A 21,621-nucleotide genomic window follows, 5' to 3' on the forward strand; every position below is an offset into this window, starting at 1 on the left:
ATAGCATAACCAAATCAGTCATTTTTGATATAACCGTAAAAACTACTCTGAAAATTTATTATTCCAAAAATGAAACCTTCCTCTGGTTGTACATACAGTCATACCTCGGGTTATGGCTGCTTCAGGTTGCGTGTTTTCGGGTTGTGCACCGCGCCAAACCCGGAAGTACCGGAACGGGTTAATTCCGGGTTTCAGCGCTTTGCGCATGCGCAGAAGCACCGAATCGCAACCCATGTGTGTGCAGACGCAGCGCTGCGGGTTACAGATGCTGCAGGTTGCAAACGTGCCTCCCGCACGGATCGCATTCGCAACCTGAGCATCCACTGTATTAAGATTATACCAGCAAGAATGAGTCTTTCTGTAAAAAAAATGATTTAAATCAAGTCTTACTGACTAGTGATTTAAATTAAGCCTTACTGACTAGTGATTTAAATTGTGATTTAAATCAAATCTACCTTGATGGAGACAACTCGTAAGGTTTTGGACTTGCAAGCAGTACAACTGGTAAGGGTGCTTTATCACTGTTGCTAAGCAATCAGAGGAAGGAATGTTGACAACCCCAGCTGGGACTCAGGAGGGGGCCCTTGCAGAGCAGCAGAAAAGGTTGGGGAAGCTGGATGGAAAAGGATACTGGGACATGTTTATTTAAACATTTTTCTCACATACACATTATTTCATTCACTCCCTAAGGGTGCTGCCTTTATAGAATAAAGCACAGTTGGCTGGCTTTGGTATGCTTTACTCAGAAGTAACTCTCCTGAAATAAATTGGGTTGACTTTCTACTGAGGAAAAAATGGCAACATGGCAGTCTCCCTGCCCTGATTTTCCATATCCCCCACAAAGCCACTACTGGTCTGCTTGTCCTCACTATGCTGTTATTTATTAATAAACACTAACCATACAACAAAACTGTAACATACAAAATGAATCAGCAGATACAACCATAAAAAGCTAAGCACCTTGTAGCTGCATCAAGATTAAATTCCTGTAGACTGTACCCTAACACAAAGATATTTTTTGTTTATCAAGATTAGCAAAATGTTCTGTGTGTATACACACATGCGTGTGAAACTGCACGCATTTGTTGCATATTGTTCTAGATTTGTCTTGTGACTTTTCTCCCAGGAATTCAAAGCTGTGCACATTGTGTTTTTCTTCCCACTTTTATCTTCACAACTCTATTTACTGGATGCTCTTGCTGGAAATAGGAGGAGCGTATTTCTGACAACACTGCTTTCTCACTGCAGTATCTTGAAGACTTTATTTGGGTGTAGAACGCTACATTTTATGAGGATCCTCTAAGTCAGCCTTTCTCAACTTTGGCTCCCCAGATGTTGTTAGGCTACCACTCCCATCATTCCTGACCACTAGTCTGCTAGCTAGGGATGATAGGAGTTGTAGTCCTACAACATCCGGGGCCCAAGGTTGAGAAAGACTGCTGTAGATATGCAGAAAAAACTAGTAACAATAAAAGGCATAACATTATTCTCGTGTATTTCTGCAGTTAAGGTAGAGATGCATTCTGCCTGAGGGGGCCGGGCCCGGAATGATCTGGATATAAGTAAATGTTAAATGCAATTACAGGGGGAGTCCATTATTGTTAGTACTAAAAATTCCTAATTAAATGAATAGCATTGACTTCAAAATGTTACATTGGACAATCTAGATACAGTACTCCAATTGTGAATGTTTGTTTGTTTAAACTTGACAGAAGCGGACAAGATCAACTCTATCTTCTTGGAACAATTTGCGAATTTTCAACAGGATACAAATTACATTACAAACAAAATGCAAGAACAATCCTTCCCTTCCAAATCCATTTTTACACACTCACAATTTGCCAGATAATTTTTTCATCAACTGAAACTTTCTTTTTGCTTACTTTTTTTTCAAGATGCCTCATTGGAAAGGTTGCACAAACCCTTTATTTGCCATTTTTGAAAAGCCAACTGAAATGATAGGTTTGCAATTAATAAAAAACTGTAGTTGTACCCGCTCTGTATACACCATACACACTTATACCCACCTGACTGCAGCAAACCTCCTCACAGCTCCTTTGCAAGCTGAAGTTGTAGGTCCTTTTCACACTGATCAGACCCATTCAGGTGGTACCCTACAGAACACAAAAATGGATAATCACAATCTCAGTAAACACTGAAAAGCTTCCCTAAAATATCAATATATGCTTTCAAGTCCACAGGATGATACTAAGAATGTCTGCTTCAGTCCCCTATGCATAACTGGTGCATGTCTGCCAAACAAACTGTAATAAGAGTGTTCTTTATGGCTAAAAGATGCCACATTCTTTCTGAGATGCCTCCAAAACGCTAGGATTATAGGTGGGGAGAGAATTAGAGAAGCACAGATTGGAAACTAGCCTAACTATTTTGTGCCAACAGGGCTCTCATTTGAGCAAACACTACTGGAATTGAAAGCAGCTTGAGGGCAATGATTTTTTTTTTCTGGAGTCCATGGGTTTGCCTAGGACACAGAATGATGACTTAAGCGCTACAAAATATACAACCTCAAACTTCCCAAACCTGAAAAGGCCTGCAGTTCTGTTTTATTATTTATTCATACTTATATCCCATTCTTCCTCTCAATGGCAGTGCGGGGCAGGTAACAATACGGCACAACAATAAGAGACAACTACATTAACAAAATAGCAATGTCAGCAAGGAGCTTGATTACATTCCTTGGTAACAAAAAGGTCTTCACCTTGTGCAAAAATGAGGACAACGTGGAGGAAACCTGCTGCCCATCAGAAGCATTGAACTACAATTCAAATCAGCAGCAGCCAGCACAATAGTAGTCCAAAACATCTGGAGGGCACGAGGTCCATAGAATAATAGATTTGGAAGGGACCCCAAAGTTGGCAAAAGTTCTTTTGTTATAAATTATGGTTCAATGTGAAGAAGTGATGTGCTGGTGCACACTGATCAGGAGTTCCTGAACCACTCTTCCCCACTGCTACTGCCACACCACAAAGGGAACAAAGCAGAGGCTGGCTTCATGTTATGTGCAAACCAGGGCTCATTATTTGTTTCCCTCAAACAAACTAAGAGAGGTAGGAGCAACTCAGGACTTTTCCGGCAATGTGTACCAGCATGTTGCTCATTTAAAATAAAAAATAAAATAAAATAAAATAAAATAAAATAAAATAAAATAAAATAAAATAAAATAAAATAAAATAAAATAATAGAATAGAATAGAATAGAATAAAATAAAATAAAATAGAATAGAATAAATAAAATAAAATAAAATAAAATAAAATCTAGTTCAATGTTGCATGGAAATCAATATAGTGCACCTCACAGGTAATGCAACCTTGTATTCTACCTATATTCAAAATAGATAGGATTAGCAGAACAGTAACACACCCATTTGATTTATTACGCAGATTTAATGAGGAATATGATGGTGCATACTGACTTCTCAGTCCTGAAAACACAACCTCAAAACCAAATATTTCCTGACATTATCCATTTGTTCAATTTACAGCCCCAAATTATAGAAAGCTTTCTTGGTAAGCCTTTGCATGGTTTAAACCGTACCTTCATAAGTGGCACATTAATTCTTTCAAGGTCAATTATTACCTGGATTTGTGACCTTGAATCTATACTAACAGGAGCTCAGATCAAACTCTCAATTTCTTACATTTATTGTCAACGGGGAAAATCAGACCCAAAATTAGCATCAAGAATTCCTAGCAGCGTTTTCAGTAGCTTTTGTTTTCATTCATTTCTGCTAGATATACTGCAAGTCCAAAGATCTTGTATTTTCAGGGGCCCCACTAATTAAAGCATAAACATTTGATGGCATGAAGGTAAAAGTTAAGAAAGGTCAACATTTCTTTCCTTCCTATTCATTTTTGCCTACTGCAACAGGATGGTAGCTGCTGCCTCCCACTGAAATCTGGGAATGATCATGCACTTTTAACTGACATTTGAGAATCACCTGGTGGCTAATGGTAAAATGCTAGTTTATGAGCTGAAGACAATGTTATCTATTGGAGGGCAATGTTCCCCTTAGGCAGAAACACTGACATGCCATGGCATACTTTAAGCCTCTCCAGGTTTCCCAAAACAAGAACATTCTGAAAGCCGTTAAAATGCACAGAAGCCCATTTTTACAAACAATAATCATACAACAGTCAAATTAAACAGAAATTCAGGACCCGATTATAAAGCATGAAAAGTGCTCCTCACCTTCTCAACTCAGTGGGTGATCTCATTTACTGAGAAAGATTCCAACATTTCATAGTTTAAAAGCAAGAATAAGCTAATGCACTTGTAAAATTCCTACACCTTTGTTTCCTCACAAAGAAATGGGAATGTCAGCCTAGGCAGCATAACATTTAGTCTGGCATACAGACTTTAAAATAACTTTATTAAGATCTGGGCGGGTGGGGAGGATGTATTTTGAATTAACAATTTTTTATCTTTTTTTAAAAAGGAGCATGTATGCGTCTCAAGCAACAGATTTGTGTTGTATAAGCATCCTGAATGTCTACAGAGAACCCAAAATATTAAATATACCCTTTGCTAACAAACCTATAATTTTATCTAAGTAATGCAAATTTCAACATCGGTTTAACAGAACATTATTTAGCATAATCTACCTGTTAAACTCAAATAAAAAGAAGAGCAAAGGCTTACTACTCAACTCAGCAGGCCCACACTGATTGGTTCTGTTTTGCCCATTATGCCTAACAAAAATGAACAGATTAAATAATATGCATGGAGTCATATCCCTGAAGACTTACGATTAGCACTTGGTCATAAACTAGGAAAGTGCATATTTTAATAAATAGCTAAATGAGATGACATAAGGTATGTCATCACCCCTCTGCTCACCATAGGAAATGGAGGAGAATGGTGTTTCAAAGAATGTGAGGTTTCAATTACAAGAGCTGGAGATTGCAGTTTTTATATAATTCAGATTTCAAAAGGTCATAATATTTTGTATGACATTCCATTCAAACTTTTTGATCTATAGTTTCAGGCCAATGAAATTTCAGAATTCCAGTAAATATGACCAGCATAAGCCTTTACACACAGATCCCGCTAACGAAAATTCACTTATCCGCACGTAAACAATTATCTCCAAACTCTGCAGATTGACCTATCTGAAAATCCAACTTCCTTACTTCCTTGTTTGTTTGTGCTTTGCTGGTCAGCAGCAGCCATTTTCAGGCAGAAACCAAGGAGAGGGATGTGGCAGCAAGGTCGGATGAATCAGGGTACAGGAGAGATCGAACAAATCAGGTTTTTCTTCGTGTGTCTCTTTTGCTGAATAAACCATTGGAAAAAACAGTGAAAGCAGTATGACAAATCCCACAATGGAAATGTTTCCATAGGAAATAATGGAAATTGTGGACTTGTTATGCAATGCTTGCCTAACAAGCAGTTTCCACAGAACACATTGTGTTTGGTAAGCAGGACCTGTGTGAACTGTGGAAATTCACACCTGAGGTGGTAAGAAGAAGCAGAGGATCCTGTGGTCTATTCCCAATTCCTTAAGCCTGGGTGAGGGATCAGACATGTGAAGTCTGCATCAGCTATAAGATGCATCTTAGGGCCTAACAAAATGAGGCCATAATTAACCATCTAATTCTTTCTTTCTTTTTCAAATTATACATTGTGGATTTGATAAAAATTAGTTCAAAGATCTTTTCACCAAACTTCAATAAACACAAAGTTCCTGGGGTCCAACTCCAAGATTGTAAGCAATTAGCCTTCATAATTTCACTCTTACATTGTATGACTGGTGTGTTTCAAGTAAGAGCTTTGTGGAGTACAAATCCAAACTGCATAACATGTATACAATTAAAATAAAATATTATACTGCCTGAAACCAGAGGTTTTCAACCTTTTCGAGTCCACGGTTCCCTTGACCAACTACATTCTTTCTGTGGCATCCCCGTGGGGTTCAGGAGCCCAGTTATGTCACCCCTTCCCTGCAGTGCTGGCAGCCTCTCGCCTTTTTTGAACGTCCTCCCTTGTGGAGTGTTCCCTCAGCCTCCTCTCTCTCCTCTCCCCTCTCCTTGGGAGTCCTCCGGGCAGCCGCTGCTGCTGCTGCCCCTAGTTTCTGAGCTGCCCCCCTGCCCCCAAAGAGAGATGCCTCCTCACAATGTCCCACAGGGGCCTAGGACTTGTCTGTCTATTCCCAACAGCAAGGGCTAGCGGACTGACTGGCTGGACTCCCTCGCCTGCTTGCTTGCTAACTCCTTGCCCCCTGACCAGCCCCAGAGGCACCATTTCCCTATGAAGCTTATAGCCAGGGCCGGTGCAACCAACAGCCACATAAGCCTTTGGGAGGTAGAGATGTGAGAGGGCATCAGAGAAGGAAGGGAAGAGGGACAGAGGCCACTGTTGCACACGGCACCCCTGACCATCATTCAAGGCACCCAGGTTGAAAATCATTGTCCTAAACCTAAAAGGCAAAATTGCAAAGGCAACAGAGATGCTGTCCTTGAAATAAGCCATTTTCTCCACACTAGCCATTTTACCCAAAGGTATGAACAACTTGAGTGACACAGGTGGCACTGTGGTCTAAACCACTGAGCCTAGGGCTTGCCAATCGGAAGGTCAGTGGTACAAATCCCTGAGACGGGGTGAGCTCCCGTTGCTCGGTCCCAGCTCCTGCCCACCTAGCAGTTCGAAAGCACGTCAGTCAAAGTGCAAGTAGATAAATAGGTACCGCTCCAGCAGGAAGGTAAACGGCATTTCCGCGCACTGCTCTGGTTTCACCAGAAGCAGCTTAGTCATGCTGGCCACATGACCCGGAAAAACTGTCTGTGGACAAACGTCAGCTCCCTCAGCCAGTAAAGCAAGATGAGCACCGCAACCCCAGAGTCGTTTGTGACTGGACTTAACGGTCAGGGGTCCTTTACCTTTACCTTTTTATGAACAACTTGAGATAATTCTGCATGTTTTACTTTACTTAGTAGTTCCGGTTATAACCACTATTTAATTACACCCTAGGTTAAGAAAACTTTCTGTCTGAAAAACAGTGCAGATTGTGAGCTCTAAAAGGAATGTATTTGTTCCCTACTGTTCAAGACATCTATTCCTAATTGACAGCTCCAGCAAAAAGTAACATAGCATGAAAATCCCTAGGAAAAACAATAAGATGCAAAGAACTCTGTGAAGCTAACCAGCAGCTTGAAATCAATAACAACTTCATAATTTGACAAAGGAGATTAAATGATGCTGTGCAAATTACTATCAGCATTCCTCTAGCAAATTCAATGAGGTGATAAAGGCAGGATATTATGCTGACAGATGCCAAATGCTTTACATTAAAATACTGGCACACGGAATGTGGCCTTCAATTCTTGTTATAATAAGCATATTCTACTAGAAGACTAAAAATTTGGCCCTCAAGTGCTTTTTTTCACTTTAAAAAGAAGAGACAAGAAAAGATAAACTAGTAGTAGTAGCAAAGGAAACCTTAAGATCATACATTAAGTAGCAAATGAAACATTAAACATGTGTCAGCTTTGTCCCTTTAATTTTATCCTTTTGGGATAGTTTTTTAGAACCAACACACTTCTCTTTAACTTATTTTATTCAAACCTCTAAGAACTACAAACAGGAAACTTGTGAAGATTAATTAATGAGGCAAGTTGAATTGGAAAGGGACATGAAACAAGTTGCTGATGCAAACCTAACTGGATAACAGAAATCTAGAGGAATAAAAAAGCAAACAGAACCCAATAAAAATAACAATCTTTAACAAATATATATACAATGAATAATCAATAAAAATGAAAGTATTTTCAAGGTTACTATTTAGAATTTTCAAAGCGCAACACAGACTATTTATCTATTAACTGATTGATAACCATACACTCTAAATATGGGTAAGTGTTCATAATTAAAGGATTTTTAAATACAGATGTTTATACTTTTTATTGCAGGGTTTCATTGATTGAAAAATGAGTTTCTTTCATTTATTGTGAATGGATTATTTCAATAAGAGTAGAAAAGTTTTCTGTCACCAGTGGAACTTCAGAGATTTGTGTGGGCACCTCACGGGCAAGGTATTGTTAATTATTAGCAAATTTGTCATAAATTTTAAATTACTAACAATTTTGTCATTAATTTTTGTAAACAGTTTTCTTATAGCCATTTTCAGTAACAATGAGCGGTGTGACAGCTCCAATGACAGAGTAAGAACAGGAAAGAATAACTAAAAAGAAACTTAGTTGATTTTGCCATTAATTTTTAAGTGTGTACACTGAGGACATTGCCCATATTTACAGGTGAAACTCAAAAAATTAGAATACCGTGGAAAAGTCCATTTATGTAAGCAATTGTTTTCATTAGCTACTGGAGTTTAAGATATGAGATAGACTCATGACATGCAAAGTGAGATATGTCAAGCCTTTATTTGTTATAATTGTGATGATTATGGTGTACAGCTGATGAAAACCCCAAAATTGAAACTGTTAATTTGGGGTTCTCATCAGCTGTATGCCATAATCATCACAGTTATAACATATAAAGGCTTGAAATATCTCACTTTGCATGTCATGAGTCTATCTCATATAATAGTTTCACCTTTTAAGTTGAATTACTGAAAGAAATGAACCTCTCCACGATATTCTAATTTTTCGAGTTTCACCTGTACTTACTGATAATAGATCATATGGAGTTTTACTCCCCTATTGATGGGTCTCCCATGAGTACAGACCAACAGATTACCTGTCATCAAGATCTGTAAGAACTGTTGACAAAATTGCTATTTGATGTAAAACATCAGACTTTTCTTTTACATCTGTATTTACATATGAGCTGAGAGTTAAGAAGGGCATGTATAAGAAATGGAAGAAAGGGGAAATCACAAAGGAGGAGTATACACAAGTAGCCAACAGTTGCAGTGGGGAAGTCAGGCTGGCTAAAGGTCAGAATAAGCTGAGGCTTGCATGACAGCTTATAAATAACTAAAAGGGTTTATTTGGCTATGTCTAAAGTAAGAGGCAGAACAAGCATGTGTTGGGTTTTCTGCGTGAATGAGATGGGGAAATGCTAATGCATGACAGAGAGAAAGCAGAACTGCTCAGCACCTACCGGTACTTTGCATCTGTCTTCACCCAAAAGGAAAACGATGCCTAACCTGGTGATAACAGAATAAATTATGTAACAAGGAAGCTGCAGCCCAAGATAGGAAAAGAGGTAGTAAGCAAACACCTTGCTACTTTAAATGTATTCAAATCTCCAGGGCCTGATGAGCTGATCCAAGGGTACTAAAGAAGCTTGTGGATGTAATTTCAAAGACTTTTGAGATTTCAAGGTCTATTGAGAAACCCTGGAGAACAGGTGAGGTCCCTACAGACTGGAGGTGGGCAAATGTTGTCCCTATCTTCAAAAAGTGGAAAAAGGAAGACCCAAGTAACTACCAACTAGTGAGGTTGACATCAATACCAGGGAAGGTCCTAAAACAGATAATTCAGCAGTCGGTCTGTGAGCATTTGGAAAAGAAGTTGTGATTACTAAGACCCAGCATGGGTTTCTCAAAAATAAGTCATGCCAGACCAATCTGATTTTTTGAAGGAATTACAAACATGGTGGATCATGGAAATGCTGTGGACATAATGTATCTTGATTTCAGTAAGGCTTTTGACAAAGTCCCCCACAATATTCCCATGAGAAAGCAATTTTTGCTGCATCTTTTTGAGGTTGTTGATGATCCCATGCCCCACCACGTAGCTCCACGATGGAGTGAAAAGCAGGGGTTGTTAGCAGATTGTGTGCTGCTATTGTACTAGAAGTCAGTGAGGAAAAAGCTTAACAGATTTTGTGTCCCTTTACCTCAATAAGAAAGCCCTGTCTAGTCCAGCATACTGTTCCCACAGCAGACAACCAGGTGCCTATGTAAGCCTGAAAGCAGGACCTAGTGCAACAGTACTCTCTCCATTGGAGAATCTTTTACAGCCTACAACAATAGAGGTAAAACATAGCCATATCCTCCATGAATTTTGCTGACCTTCTTTTAAAGCCACCCACATTGGTAGCCACTACTACATCCCATGGGAGCGAATGCCATAGTTTTAACAATGAATTTTTCTTTTCTATTAGGTGAATGTGTCACTAAAAACTGAAATAATAAAAACTGAAACTCGTAAATACCTCCAGATTTGCTCTCATGTATGCAAACAAACAGCAACACTGCTTGGAGAGAAATCTTAAGAATTAGGCCACAGTAATGCCAAGAGTGTGCGCTGGTGTGCGCTACCAAACTGTGCCATGTAAAGCTTCAGAGAGGCACTATACAAAAACTATGTAATAGTCTTTGTGATGCCAATACTATTTGCTATATTACATGCTGTAACGTCTGTCTATGAAGTTGTAAGTAAAGATTTCTTGAGCTGGTTCCATATTGGGTATGTATTAGTCAAGATTAAAAATTCCAGGCCTGTTATAGCAAAAACAGCAATGAGTCTTTTGGCATCTCAAAGGCAACAAGAATCATTTTTGCATATGCTTTCATCCTGAACTATAATTTATTAGTAAACTTGATTCTATTCAGTTAGGACTTAAGACCAAAGTTCTGACTATAGCTGGGAAATAAGTTTAGCATAGCTTTTTATATTTTAGCTTAAAATGTCACAGAGAGTCTAACATATTCCATAGCCTTACAATTTCTTATCTGTATCACATGTGTGGCTTATATGTGTATGCATGTGTAAGAAGCACATACACAGGGCTGCTGACTAAGGATACATTTATAACTCAAATCCAAAAGGGCTCTAATCCATGAAAGTCAATGCCACAATAAATCTGTTCATCTGTACCAACAAAATATTCTGTTTTGTTTTTTCTGAAGGTTGCTGTCTTACTGAATGGCAAGGATAAGCAAATTGTTTTTAAAATGGAATGCTATGCAATAGCTCTAGCCAAAAAATCAGCCTAATTTGTGCAAAGCACAAATTTTATTTACCGTATATACCCGAGTATAAGCCGACCCAAATATAAACCGAGGCACCTAATTTTCCTACAAAAACCTGGGAAAGCTTATTGACTCAAGTATAAGCCGGTTCGCCTTTGCCGCTGTGGAGGAGGAGGAGGAACGAGCAGCCCGAAAGCAGCCCTTTGGGCTGCTCCTTCCTCTTCCTTCTTTGCCAAGTTTGCATTTATGCGAGCAGTTCAGGAATGGAACAAGCTGCCTGGGGAGAGTAAAGAACCGCTGTTCTTATACACTTCTTAAGGAATGGTTGACTGGGGAGAGCGGGTGGCGGCACGAGCGAAGAGAAAGGGCTTCTTTCTCGCCGCCCCCACCGCCCGCCTCACTCGAGTATAAGCCGAGGGCAGCATTTTCAGCACAAAAAATGTGCTGAAAAACTAGGCTTATACTCAAGTATATATGGTATTTGTTTTATGGGAAACAACTATGAATGGATGCTGAATAATGATTGGGAGAGTTCTGTCCTAAAATGTGTAATGTTGTATTTGGTTTTGAGTTGCTCTATTGGTTCATAATCTAAAGTACAACTGATAATGGACCAAGGCTTGATCAACAATCATCTGACCATCACCTTTCTTGTTCAAATAGAAATGCAAGATTCCAGATGCTCAGTAAAATTTACTTCTATCAAACTGCTTGTTTTACTTCCATCCTTTGTTTTCTCTCCCTGCATTTATTCTTGCATTGAAAACATGTTTTGTGTTTGTTTTAAAATTCAACAGTCATGTCCTTTAAGATGTCTGACTTGAGCACTGTGATACATGCCTTGGTAAGGTAAGGTAAAGTAAAGGTAAAGGACCCCTATGGGTAAAGATGACTAGGGGGTGCGGCGCTAAACTCACTTTTCAGGCCGAGGGAACCAGCGTTTGTCCACAGACAGCTTTCCAGGTCATGTGGCCAGCATGACTAAACCAGTGTGGTGTAGTGGTTAAGAGCGGTAGACTCATAATCTGGTTTGCGTCTCCACTCCTCCACATGCAGCTGCTGGATGACCTTGGGCTAGTCACACTTCTTTGAAGTCTCTCAGCCCCACTCACCTCACAGAGTGTTTGTTGTGGGGGAGGAAGGGAAAGGAGAATGTTAGCCGCTTTGAGACTCCTTCGGATAGTAATAAAGCAGGATATCAAATCCAAACTCTACTACTACTACTACTACTACTACTACTGGTGCACGGAGGACCATGACAAAAGTCAGAGCACATGAATATGCCGTTTACCTTCCTGCTGCAGTGGTACCTATTTATCTACTTGCATTGGTATGCTTTCGAACTGCTAGGTTGGCAGAAGCTGGGACAGAGCAACGGGAGCTTACCCTGGCATATAGATTTGAACTGACAACCTTCTGATCAGCAACCCCAAGGGGCTTGGTGGTTTAGACCACAGTGCCACCCACATCCCTCTACATCAGGCTTCCTCAACCTCGGCCCTCCAGATGTTTTTGGCCTACAACTCCCATGATCCCTAGCTAGCAGGACCAGTGGTCAGGGATGATGGGAATTGTAATCTCAAAATATCTGGAGGGCCAAGGTTGAGGAAGCCTGTTCTACATGCCTATGTGCAAACTAGACCATTATGGGAAAGTTTTTTGAGTTTTCTAAAAGTTGACATTTTGCTTTCAAAATTATATACTGGACTGACCTCTTACCCAAAAAATTCATTTCACATATTTACAAAATACTAAGTAGGTAATAATGCTATCATGTTTTACTAAAATGCCACTGAAGTCTTCTTAATAATACTGATCCAGCATCAATTAAGGAACTCTGCAATATCTGCACTACTCCTAGTCCCTAGGATTTCCCCAAAGCCTGTTAAGATTCTTCCCATTAAATTTCCTCCATCACTTGCCTTTTACAGGAATGAGCTCATTTATTTTTATTTTTTACTACTGTACTGACCCACCCAGAAGCAAGGGCAGAATGGCAATCCAAACATCTGTTCATACAGGATGCTGCATAAACAGCAGCAATATTGTTTATAAATAGCATAATCTCTATTTTTTAAAGTTTCATTTCGAGTCACCTTATCTCTAAAAAGAGAGAGCAGAAATAGAAAGGGTCCAGAGACAGGTGACAAAAGCGATTAGAAGCCTGGAGAGGCTTACACATGAGGAAAGATTTAAAAGATTAGGGCTCTTCATCTTATGGAAGGAGGTGAAAGGGAGGAGGCTTACCAGAGATATCAAAGCAATGAAGGACAGGGGGATGATTACACAGGGCAGGCACTTTCCCTTCTCACACATAAACACACAGCCCTGAGAAAGAAACAAAGCAATCTTTGCTCTCCTTTGTCACTCTGAAAATAATAATATATGGTATGGAGAATAGTAGAGAATAGCAGCCTCAGTGATTAGGCTTTAGCGGCCAAGGCTAACAGAAGCTTGAGCTTGATACTATGGGCTTTCTGAATGCCCTGTGAGGACCCGGAAGCCAGAATTCACTGGTTGAACCCAGTTGGTCAATTCAGTTTCATCAACAGAAAAAGAAACCAACACTCAAATGACTTATTGGTCTGGTTCACACTAACTACTAAGCCAAACTATGGCTTAGCATGAAAAAGCAAGCACATTTAAAAAGTCACAGCCACCTTACTCCTCTCCCCTGGGTCCTGCTGAGATGCTACTGGGACCTAAGCCAGTACTAAGTGTGAACCCTATGCTGTGGTTTGTCTGTCTTGCTGCATTCCCTGTTGGCCATTCATCCAAGGGGTCACATGTGGGTCACGTCCAAAGCAAAAGTGGGTAGTGGGTAGGGTCACCTCACAGTCACTCTCTTACATACATGCATACATTCAGACCACACAAACATACATGAGTATCCCACACATGGGTGCACGTGCATATGCACATGCTTCCTTAATTTCTCTAAATTACATAGCCAGTAAATAAGCATTTTGCTGCGTAAACAAGCCACTTAAGAAGCCTAAGGATCTGGGTGACCAGGGTTTAAATCCCCAGTCAGCCATGAAGCTCCCTAGATGAACTTGGACCTGTCACTGTCTCTCAACCTAACCAACCTCACAAGATAATATGGAGCGAGGGGAGCAATGTACGCCACCTTTAGCTCCTTGGAGGAAAGTTGGAATATATATCTAATAAATAAATAATCACTTATCTTGAGAGAAGTAGGGGGTGATGAGAGAGTTGGTAACTTTTTTTAGGGGGGGGCTGGGTTTACTGTTGCACATTTTTTAATGATGAGGCTGCTCCGGCATTGCTCCTCCAGCTTTCCTCCTTTCACACAATGGAACTGTGACTGAAGTGATAATTTCAAGCACTGCCAGTCACCAAACACAGCACAAGGGAAGAGAAGCTGGCAGGAGTGCCTTGAAAAGAAGCCAGCATGGGCTGCAAGGGGAGCAGGGCACCACCATGGCTGTTCCCAAACCACTTACCCTGCCAACCCTTATTTGAAATTCTTAACATTGCTTATATGTGCTTTGGGCTTCTTAATCGATTTTGCTGCCGCCACTGCAACACAGGCAAAATGACAGGATGTTCAGGGAAGTGGGTGGGGGGAAGAGAAGCTGAACTATATAAAAGCCTTCTGGCTCAAACCAAAGGCCCATCCAGTCCAGCAACCTGTTCTCACAGTGGCCAACCAGATGCCCAGTTCTTTTCAAACATGAATTAATGTCTACCCTAGCAATGAAACTCACTAAGTGACTATCTCTCAGCCTAACCCAGGCATCCCCAACCTTCAGCCCCCCAGGTGTTTTGGACTACAATTCCCATCATTCCTGACCAATATCTGGAGAGCCGCAGGTTGGGCGTGCCTGGCCTAACCTATATCACAGGTAGTTGTGAGGATAAGATTGGGGGTGGCTTAAAGAACCAGTACACTGCCCTGAGCTCATTAGAGGAAAGGCGGGACATGAAATGTGATTAAATAGTCCCAAGCTATTTGCAAACAATGGGATAGTGCAACTATCTCATGGTTTCTTAATAGTACCATGGCATAGTTGATTCTGCATCATCTTGGCCCCATAGTCCTTAGTCTACTGTTTGAAAAGAACTAGCACTGACCAGCTGGGGTTGTTGAGAAAACTGAAGACAAACATTATTAAAACAGCATCCTGGTATACTAAGCAGTATATTTATGGTACCTTGCACATTCCACTTCACATCTAACAGATCACTTTTAATGCCATAAGTCTGCCAATTTTCAGAATTGGCTTATAAATCGCCCACTCTTCCTGTATAAACAGCTGCTAAGTTTTTATTGCCAGCTTCATTGGAAATTATAAGAATTCCTTGCTAAGAAGATTGAAGGCCACTGATAATTGTCTCTTGATCCCAAGAACAACCTTATAAACAAGTAGATTAAATATGATTTGACTTCTGTTAGTCACATTTATTTTCACACTTTTGTAGTAAACTTAAAGGATATTAGCAATCTTAACAACCAGTTGAAAAAAACCAAAAATTAGAATGAATCATTTGGACTATTTAAAAAGAGCTTTTAGTATTTTGCTGTCGTGTCCAAGGCAGATCTATTTTTGATGTAAGGGGATCAGTTTTAACAGGAGTAACGCATGCATTCAGTGAAAAAAAGTGCTTGAGGGTTATCATGTGGAAGCACTTGTGGCAAGTCTGTTACATTCCCCACTCCTTAGTATCATTTTGTCTTCTTGTAGAAGACAGACCTTCACAATTGAACTGAAGAGCTCACATTTTTGTAAACATGCAACATGAAAATAAAGCTGGACAGATGGACAGCACACACCCTGAAGCCTACATTACCCTTGTTTTCCTCATCATTTAATAGGCAACACATGTTCAACACAGCACTTCAGCAGCCATTACTGTTCTCAGGGATAAACAGGGGCATACTATTAGGCACAGGATGCTCTGGGCAAGAAGCTAACTCAAACTTCCATATCCTTTTCATGAGAGTTATCAACTAGGCTGAACACTAACCTAACCTAACCGGCCTTAATCTCAACTTTTTGTTTTAAAATTATACTTCCACAAAAAACTCATTTGTTATAGACCGGGCATGTACAACACACTGATTGCGATTGAGTGGTGGAACCTGAGACTGATTATGGCCGATCGCAGCGCTCCTGGGGGGACGTGAGGGAGATATTGCCCTGCCGCCTCTGAGGGAGAGCTGGCATGTGCGTACGCGCTGCGCTGAGCGGTGGGGTGGGGTGGGATGCTGCCTGAGGGAGAGAGAATGCCCCAGCTTAGAGGGAGGGAGAGGGAGAAGCAGGGAAGGAGAATCATGGAGCAAGGAAGGAAACAACTCAGAAGGGAAAGAGACAGAGAGACAGAGAGAGAGAGAGAGAGAGAGAGAGAGAAGCTGGCTGCTCAGATCTGTGCAAACTAATATAAAAATATAGTTGACTTTTCTCACTTGTTTAGTTACTTCTCCTTCTAATAACTATTTGGATCTGTCATAATGATATCCAAACATAACTACTGTATCTGTAAAATTATTTATTTTATTTTAGTTTATTTAAATAAATGGCATTGGAGGGTGGTAGATCACTGCCAGTTTTTGATACTTGGTAGATCGGAGGCAACTTAAGGTTGGATGTGCCTGTTGTAGACTGGTAACAAGCTATATACACCAAGGTGGGATTTCTTAATAATATTAATAATAATAAAATGTTATTTATACCCCACCCTTCCCTGCCTTCTTGAGCAGCGGTGGTCAGATGTCAAGATTTCTACTATAACCCCAAAATCCACAAACCAATGCCATATGCAGAATAGTGGCTCAGATGGACATAGACTGCAAATTAAGGAACGGGGTGCCTCTGAGCGCACAATTAGCCCAGGAATTTGTGATCAGTATCAGAACCAAGCTCACAAGCTTTTTTCTGACTAATACAGTAATTCTTTTTCAGCAATATAATTTGGGATGGAGGAAGATCAGCTTTTTAGTTGTTGGTTATTAGAGAACTTAAGAGTCAGAAAAACTTGCCGATCTACTGCAAATCTCCCAGAGATCTATCAAAATGGAAACACTGAGATAGCTGTTAGTCTTCTGTAGCATGACAAGAAATAAAGACTGCTGTTTGCTTCCCCCCCGCACCTTCACAAAAAAAGTACAACAGTAAATCTATAGACACTACAACTCCCATCAGCCCCAACAAGCTGCTGCAGTCCCAAAACATATGGAGAGCTCTGGTTTGGACTCAACAGTCCCTATTTTTTGTCACATGCAGCCCTAGTCTCAGCGTCTGTAATTCAATGCAGATAGTTAATGGATCTGAAATTTTCCATGCTACCAACAGAAGGCAATCAATCAATAAGTTGTTCTTCCACTTTATTGTGAAACACAATAGTCATCACCAGCACTGAGAAGTCACCACAAAGGAGAATTTCAGTTATGCCAATAATGCTACCTTCTACAGCCATATATCAAGGGTTTTTACACACGTATTCCACAGCTGAAACAAATGAAGTGCTATTTTTATGCCTCTTCTGTGTCACAAGAGAAACCCTTGTACTAATGCAAGTGATGTTAAGAAAAACACCAGCTCACAGCTTTTAAACTAAAAGCCACCCCAAAAATGTATTATTAATCCCTGTGTTCATATTGCAATTCATTTTATCCCCAAGGATTCCAAACTGCTTTACACAAATGTTACAATCATGCCTTTGGGATTCCCTGTTACTCCTCCCTGAGAGAACAGCAAGAAAGCATCGGCTTTCTTTTCTTTTTCACTGCCAGAGCAGAGGAGCTGGTGATAATCCCCTCCGAATGCAGTATTTAACACCTATCAGGTAGGTGACAAGTGCTGCAGTGTAAGGAGGATTAGCACAGTGCAGCCCTTTACAGTGGAGTGAAATTCTCTGTAAGCATCAGTGTGAAGTTGCTATGGTCTGACCAGCACTAATCAATACTCTTCCCCCCCCCCCAATCTCTCTCATACATACACACACACCAATATGTATTGTCTTGGAAAATCTGTGCATCACACAAAGAAAATGGAAAGTTAAGGTGATAAAAGCTAGCTAACACTCTCTCTCTCTCTCTCTCTCTCTCTCACACACACACACACAGAGAGAGAGAGAGAGAGAGAGAGAGAGATAAATGAATGAATAGAGACAGGTATCAAGTGGAAAAAGTGTTGCATAATAATGATTAACAATCTCAATTTAATCAGAGGTATTCTTCAAACGTTCACTCACATTTGTAAACAGTGACTGAAGCCCATTTAACACCAGAAATTCCTGGACCCGCAGCAAGCGCAGCCCAGTCCCAATTCAGCAGCATAGAACTTGAAATGCTATGCTATGTGATGGCTGCTGGGCTTTCACATTATCCTGAAGGCAAGATAATGAGAAGTATTGGCAATCCCTATGGCCACAGAGGACTGATCCTTTTGAAGAAAGACAATCAGCATAAAGATGATGTTATCAATACCAAGGAACAATGTAGAACCAATTAGCCCAAAGAAACCTGGGCACAGAGATTAAGCATCACTAGGAAGCCACTGGCTATATTATAATGCCCTAATTCAACCCCCTTGAAGTGTTTGGCTCCTTAAGTGATCTGAGTTAACTGGGACACCCAAACTAATCCAGTAATTCAGATGTATTAAAGGTTGCATTCCAAAAGGCAAAAGCTATGGGTAGGAAATATTGACTTGCTGTTTACACCTCAGGCAGCCCAGGGTCCTCTCTCAACCTCTCACCATTCCATCCTTTAAACATCTGATATCAACAGATGGGACCTCCCTGCACCAGAAGACATGAGAGACATCAGAGAAGGATGGAATGCCACTGGCATAGTTGACCAAGTGGAAGTGAAGCTGCAATTGGAGAAGAGGAGGAAAGTGGTAAGCAGGCATTGCCAGGTCATTAGCCTGATAATGGAACTGGGCTTCAGTACTAGAATGTTTGGGTCTTCTTTCTCTCTTAGGCACCAATAAACTGCAACCTGTTCTCATTCAGCAATGCATGTTTCTCCCACTGCTTCTGCCCAGTTCTCCTGTTGTGGTCATAAACACCATAAACATAAGTATACTGTTGCCTCATGTGTTGATGTGGACACAGTTCAAATGTGGTAGAAAGATTGAATCAGTCACACACACAGAGAGAGAGAGAGACAGAGAGAGAGAGACAGAGAAATCATTCTTAACAACCAGCAGTTTTTAAAACTCCTGTACAGAAACAGCAAGCTTGAACACCTGTTTCAAAAATATTAATAAAATAAATTAAAACGTAAATTCTTTTCAAACCTCTGGGGGGCACTCTTCACCCAAGCCATGATGCTGGGGCAAGTTTAAAGAGCCCGATTTCCAGTACCTATTTGAGATTCCTGTGTTCTGCTGCCTAAAAGCTAGCCAGACACAAGAGACAGGCGAAGGCTTGCATTCACATGTTTAGTTGAGGCTATTATAATCCACAAGTCCTCTCATGTCTCTTCCAGTACCTGCCTTCATCACTCAGATTAAACCAAGTCATGAACTCTTCCCTGTGTTTGTTTTATAATTATCAGGTTTGTACAGCCATGCCCTTAATGATCACTTATCCAATCAAATGAAGTCTAGAGTTTGTGCATCACAAAATAAATTTTAGCCAAAACACCAATTTAAAACTTAGTTTGCCCATGGATATACATGGTGGCATGTCACATCTACAGCATTTCTTCCAGAAAGCCTTCATATTCCCATCAGTTTTAAACTAATGATTATCTAGTCATAAGTAGGCTGCATTCTTTTATATATTAAAGCTTAAGTGTACTCCCCTAAGGCTCAGGGTGGGTATGGCAATCAAAAGCACCTTAAAGATTAATGTTTCAGAATTTAACAAACAAAATAGGGCTGTGCTATTAAAAAAATGCCCCAAATTTCTTGATGCCCCCAAATTATTGAATATGTATGCATATAAATATGGCCAAAGCCAGTTCACAGCCCCTTTCTACTGTCTCTAAAGCCCTCCCACCTAAAAAAGCCACATTCTCATATTTTAATTACTGCAAAGCAGTCAAAAAATAATTTGCTAAAATGTATTGCACCAATTCCCACTGCCTTTTCCCTCAGCTCATATTTCTCCACTGTTTCCCACTCAAAGGTGCAACATATCCATGAATTCTGCTTAACACCTGGGCATAATTCTGCTTCACCATGTTGTGCTGTCCTTTGGCACTGAGCGCACTTGACCTCTCCTGTTTGTGGCACTGTGGCTACGCTTTTCAGAGTGCTGCAGTAACCAGTATTTTATTACCTGAAAACTGATGCTCCAAAATAACATTCCCTATACATCGGCTACATCTTATAGTCTTTGGTTGTAAAGTTTCACTCGTTTTCAAAAACAGGAGATCAGCAATTCATGTGGTCAGTGTGTGGCCTTGACCCAGCTCTGCACAGGTGCTACCATCTGCCTCCTCATCTTGGTCCTAGCACTGTTTTGTTATTCTTTTCCCTTCCTAGTGGGGGAAGCTAGTTCTTTTAAGGGGGCAGCTGGAATCTTTCCCCTCCTTCCCTTATCCTAGCAGGAAATGAATTTTTTGAAAATGTCACTGGCTTTCCAATGATCTTTAAGTCATATACCACCCAGTGTGTAGCTAATAAAAGTGTTCTCATCTCCAACAGCATGGGAACTCGTGCAGGGATGGCTAAACAGCTTTAGCATTGCTCTAACTAAACTGACTACCAATAGTTAATTATAGATAAACCACCCTGGGGTGGACATCATTATTGGAGACTGAGGCCTTATTACAATTTTCCTTAAGTCTGTAAAGAATCAATTTAGAATAAATTGAAATAGGGCACTTATTGACCTGCAACAGCAGCACATAATCACTAATACATACACCTTATAATCGGCATTTTAAAAGTAATTAAAGAAGTGGCATATCATCCCTGCTGTTGAGCAAAGATATTATTAGAAACCAAACACAGTGAAATCTCATCATAATATCGAGTTTACTTTTGCAACATAGGCTTTATGAGTTTGTTTTTTAGTACAAAGTTATTCATTTCCCCCTCAAAAATGCAATTTGCTTCCATAAGCATCAGGTGTCCTACCCACCCTTTTCACACAAAGCATACCAGGTGAAAGCACCAAGAAATACATGCTTCAAACAGCCCAGTTTTCAATTTTCAAGAAGTGAGAGAAAAGATACGAGTTCATCATTAGCAAAAGCCAAAAATTCTTTCAACGTATTCAGGATAATTAAATATTTATTTCCTTCTGTTTTGGCATTAGAGCTCCTGAGCTAGGAAAAGATACTTAAAGGGCATCTACACTATAAATGTAGTGTACTGGTGAGATGATAAAAAATCTGTTGAGAGCCTTCTCTCCATCTCATTCATCAACCATCGAAGACATACAGTATCACAAGTTTCCTAGAAATAGGATTATTCTTAAACCAACCTGGAATGTAGGTATGCAAGACCCTGGTTTCCAAATCTTCATATTGAAGTTTATTGTCAGAAGACTAATCACAAAACATCTGCATGGGTTTCCAGATTATAATATTGACACAAACTGCTTGCAAGAGCTGTATTAAAAAAGGTCCTACAGGACTCCTATAGGGTACACTGTAAGTATTTAGAGCAGGAACATTAGAATACAGTGGGTGCTCGGGTTGCGAACGCGATCCGTGCGGGAGGCGCGTTCACAACCCGCAGAGCAGCATATGCGCGGGTCACAATTCGGCGCTTCTGCGTGAGTGCCGAAACCCAGAA

At 40.3% G+C, this 21,621-nt stretch overlaps 1 protein-coding gene across 23 annotated transcripts in view; it reads right to left on the reverse strand.

Moving 5' to 3' along the window:
- PTPRF (protein tyrosine phosphatase receptor type F) overlaps positions 1-21,621 on the reverse strand; it is a 470,302-nt gene that overhangs the window by 401,387 nt on the left and 47,294 nt on the right. For all 23 annotated transcript variants that reach the window (XM_033152392.1, XM_033152376.1, XM_033152394.1 and 20 more), the window contains exon 2: positions 2,028-2,114. The gene's annotated coding sequence lies outside the window, so the exon portion shown is untranslated. The remainder of the gene's footprint in view (positions 1-2,027; positions 2,115-21,621) is intronic.

The sequence above is a fragment of the Lacerta agilis genome, chromosome 6 (genome assembly GCF_009819535.1).
Source record: "Lacerta agilis isolate rLacAgi1 chromosome 6, rLacAgi1.pri, whole genome shotgun sequence".
Lineage (NCBI taxonomy): Eukaryota > Metazoa > Chordata > Lepidosauria > Squamata > Lacertidae > Lacerta > Lacerta agilis.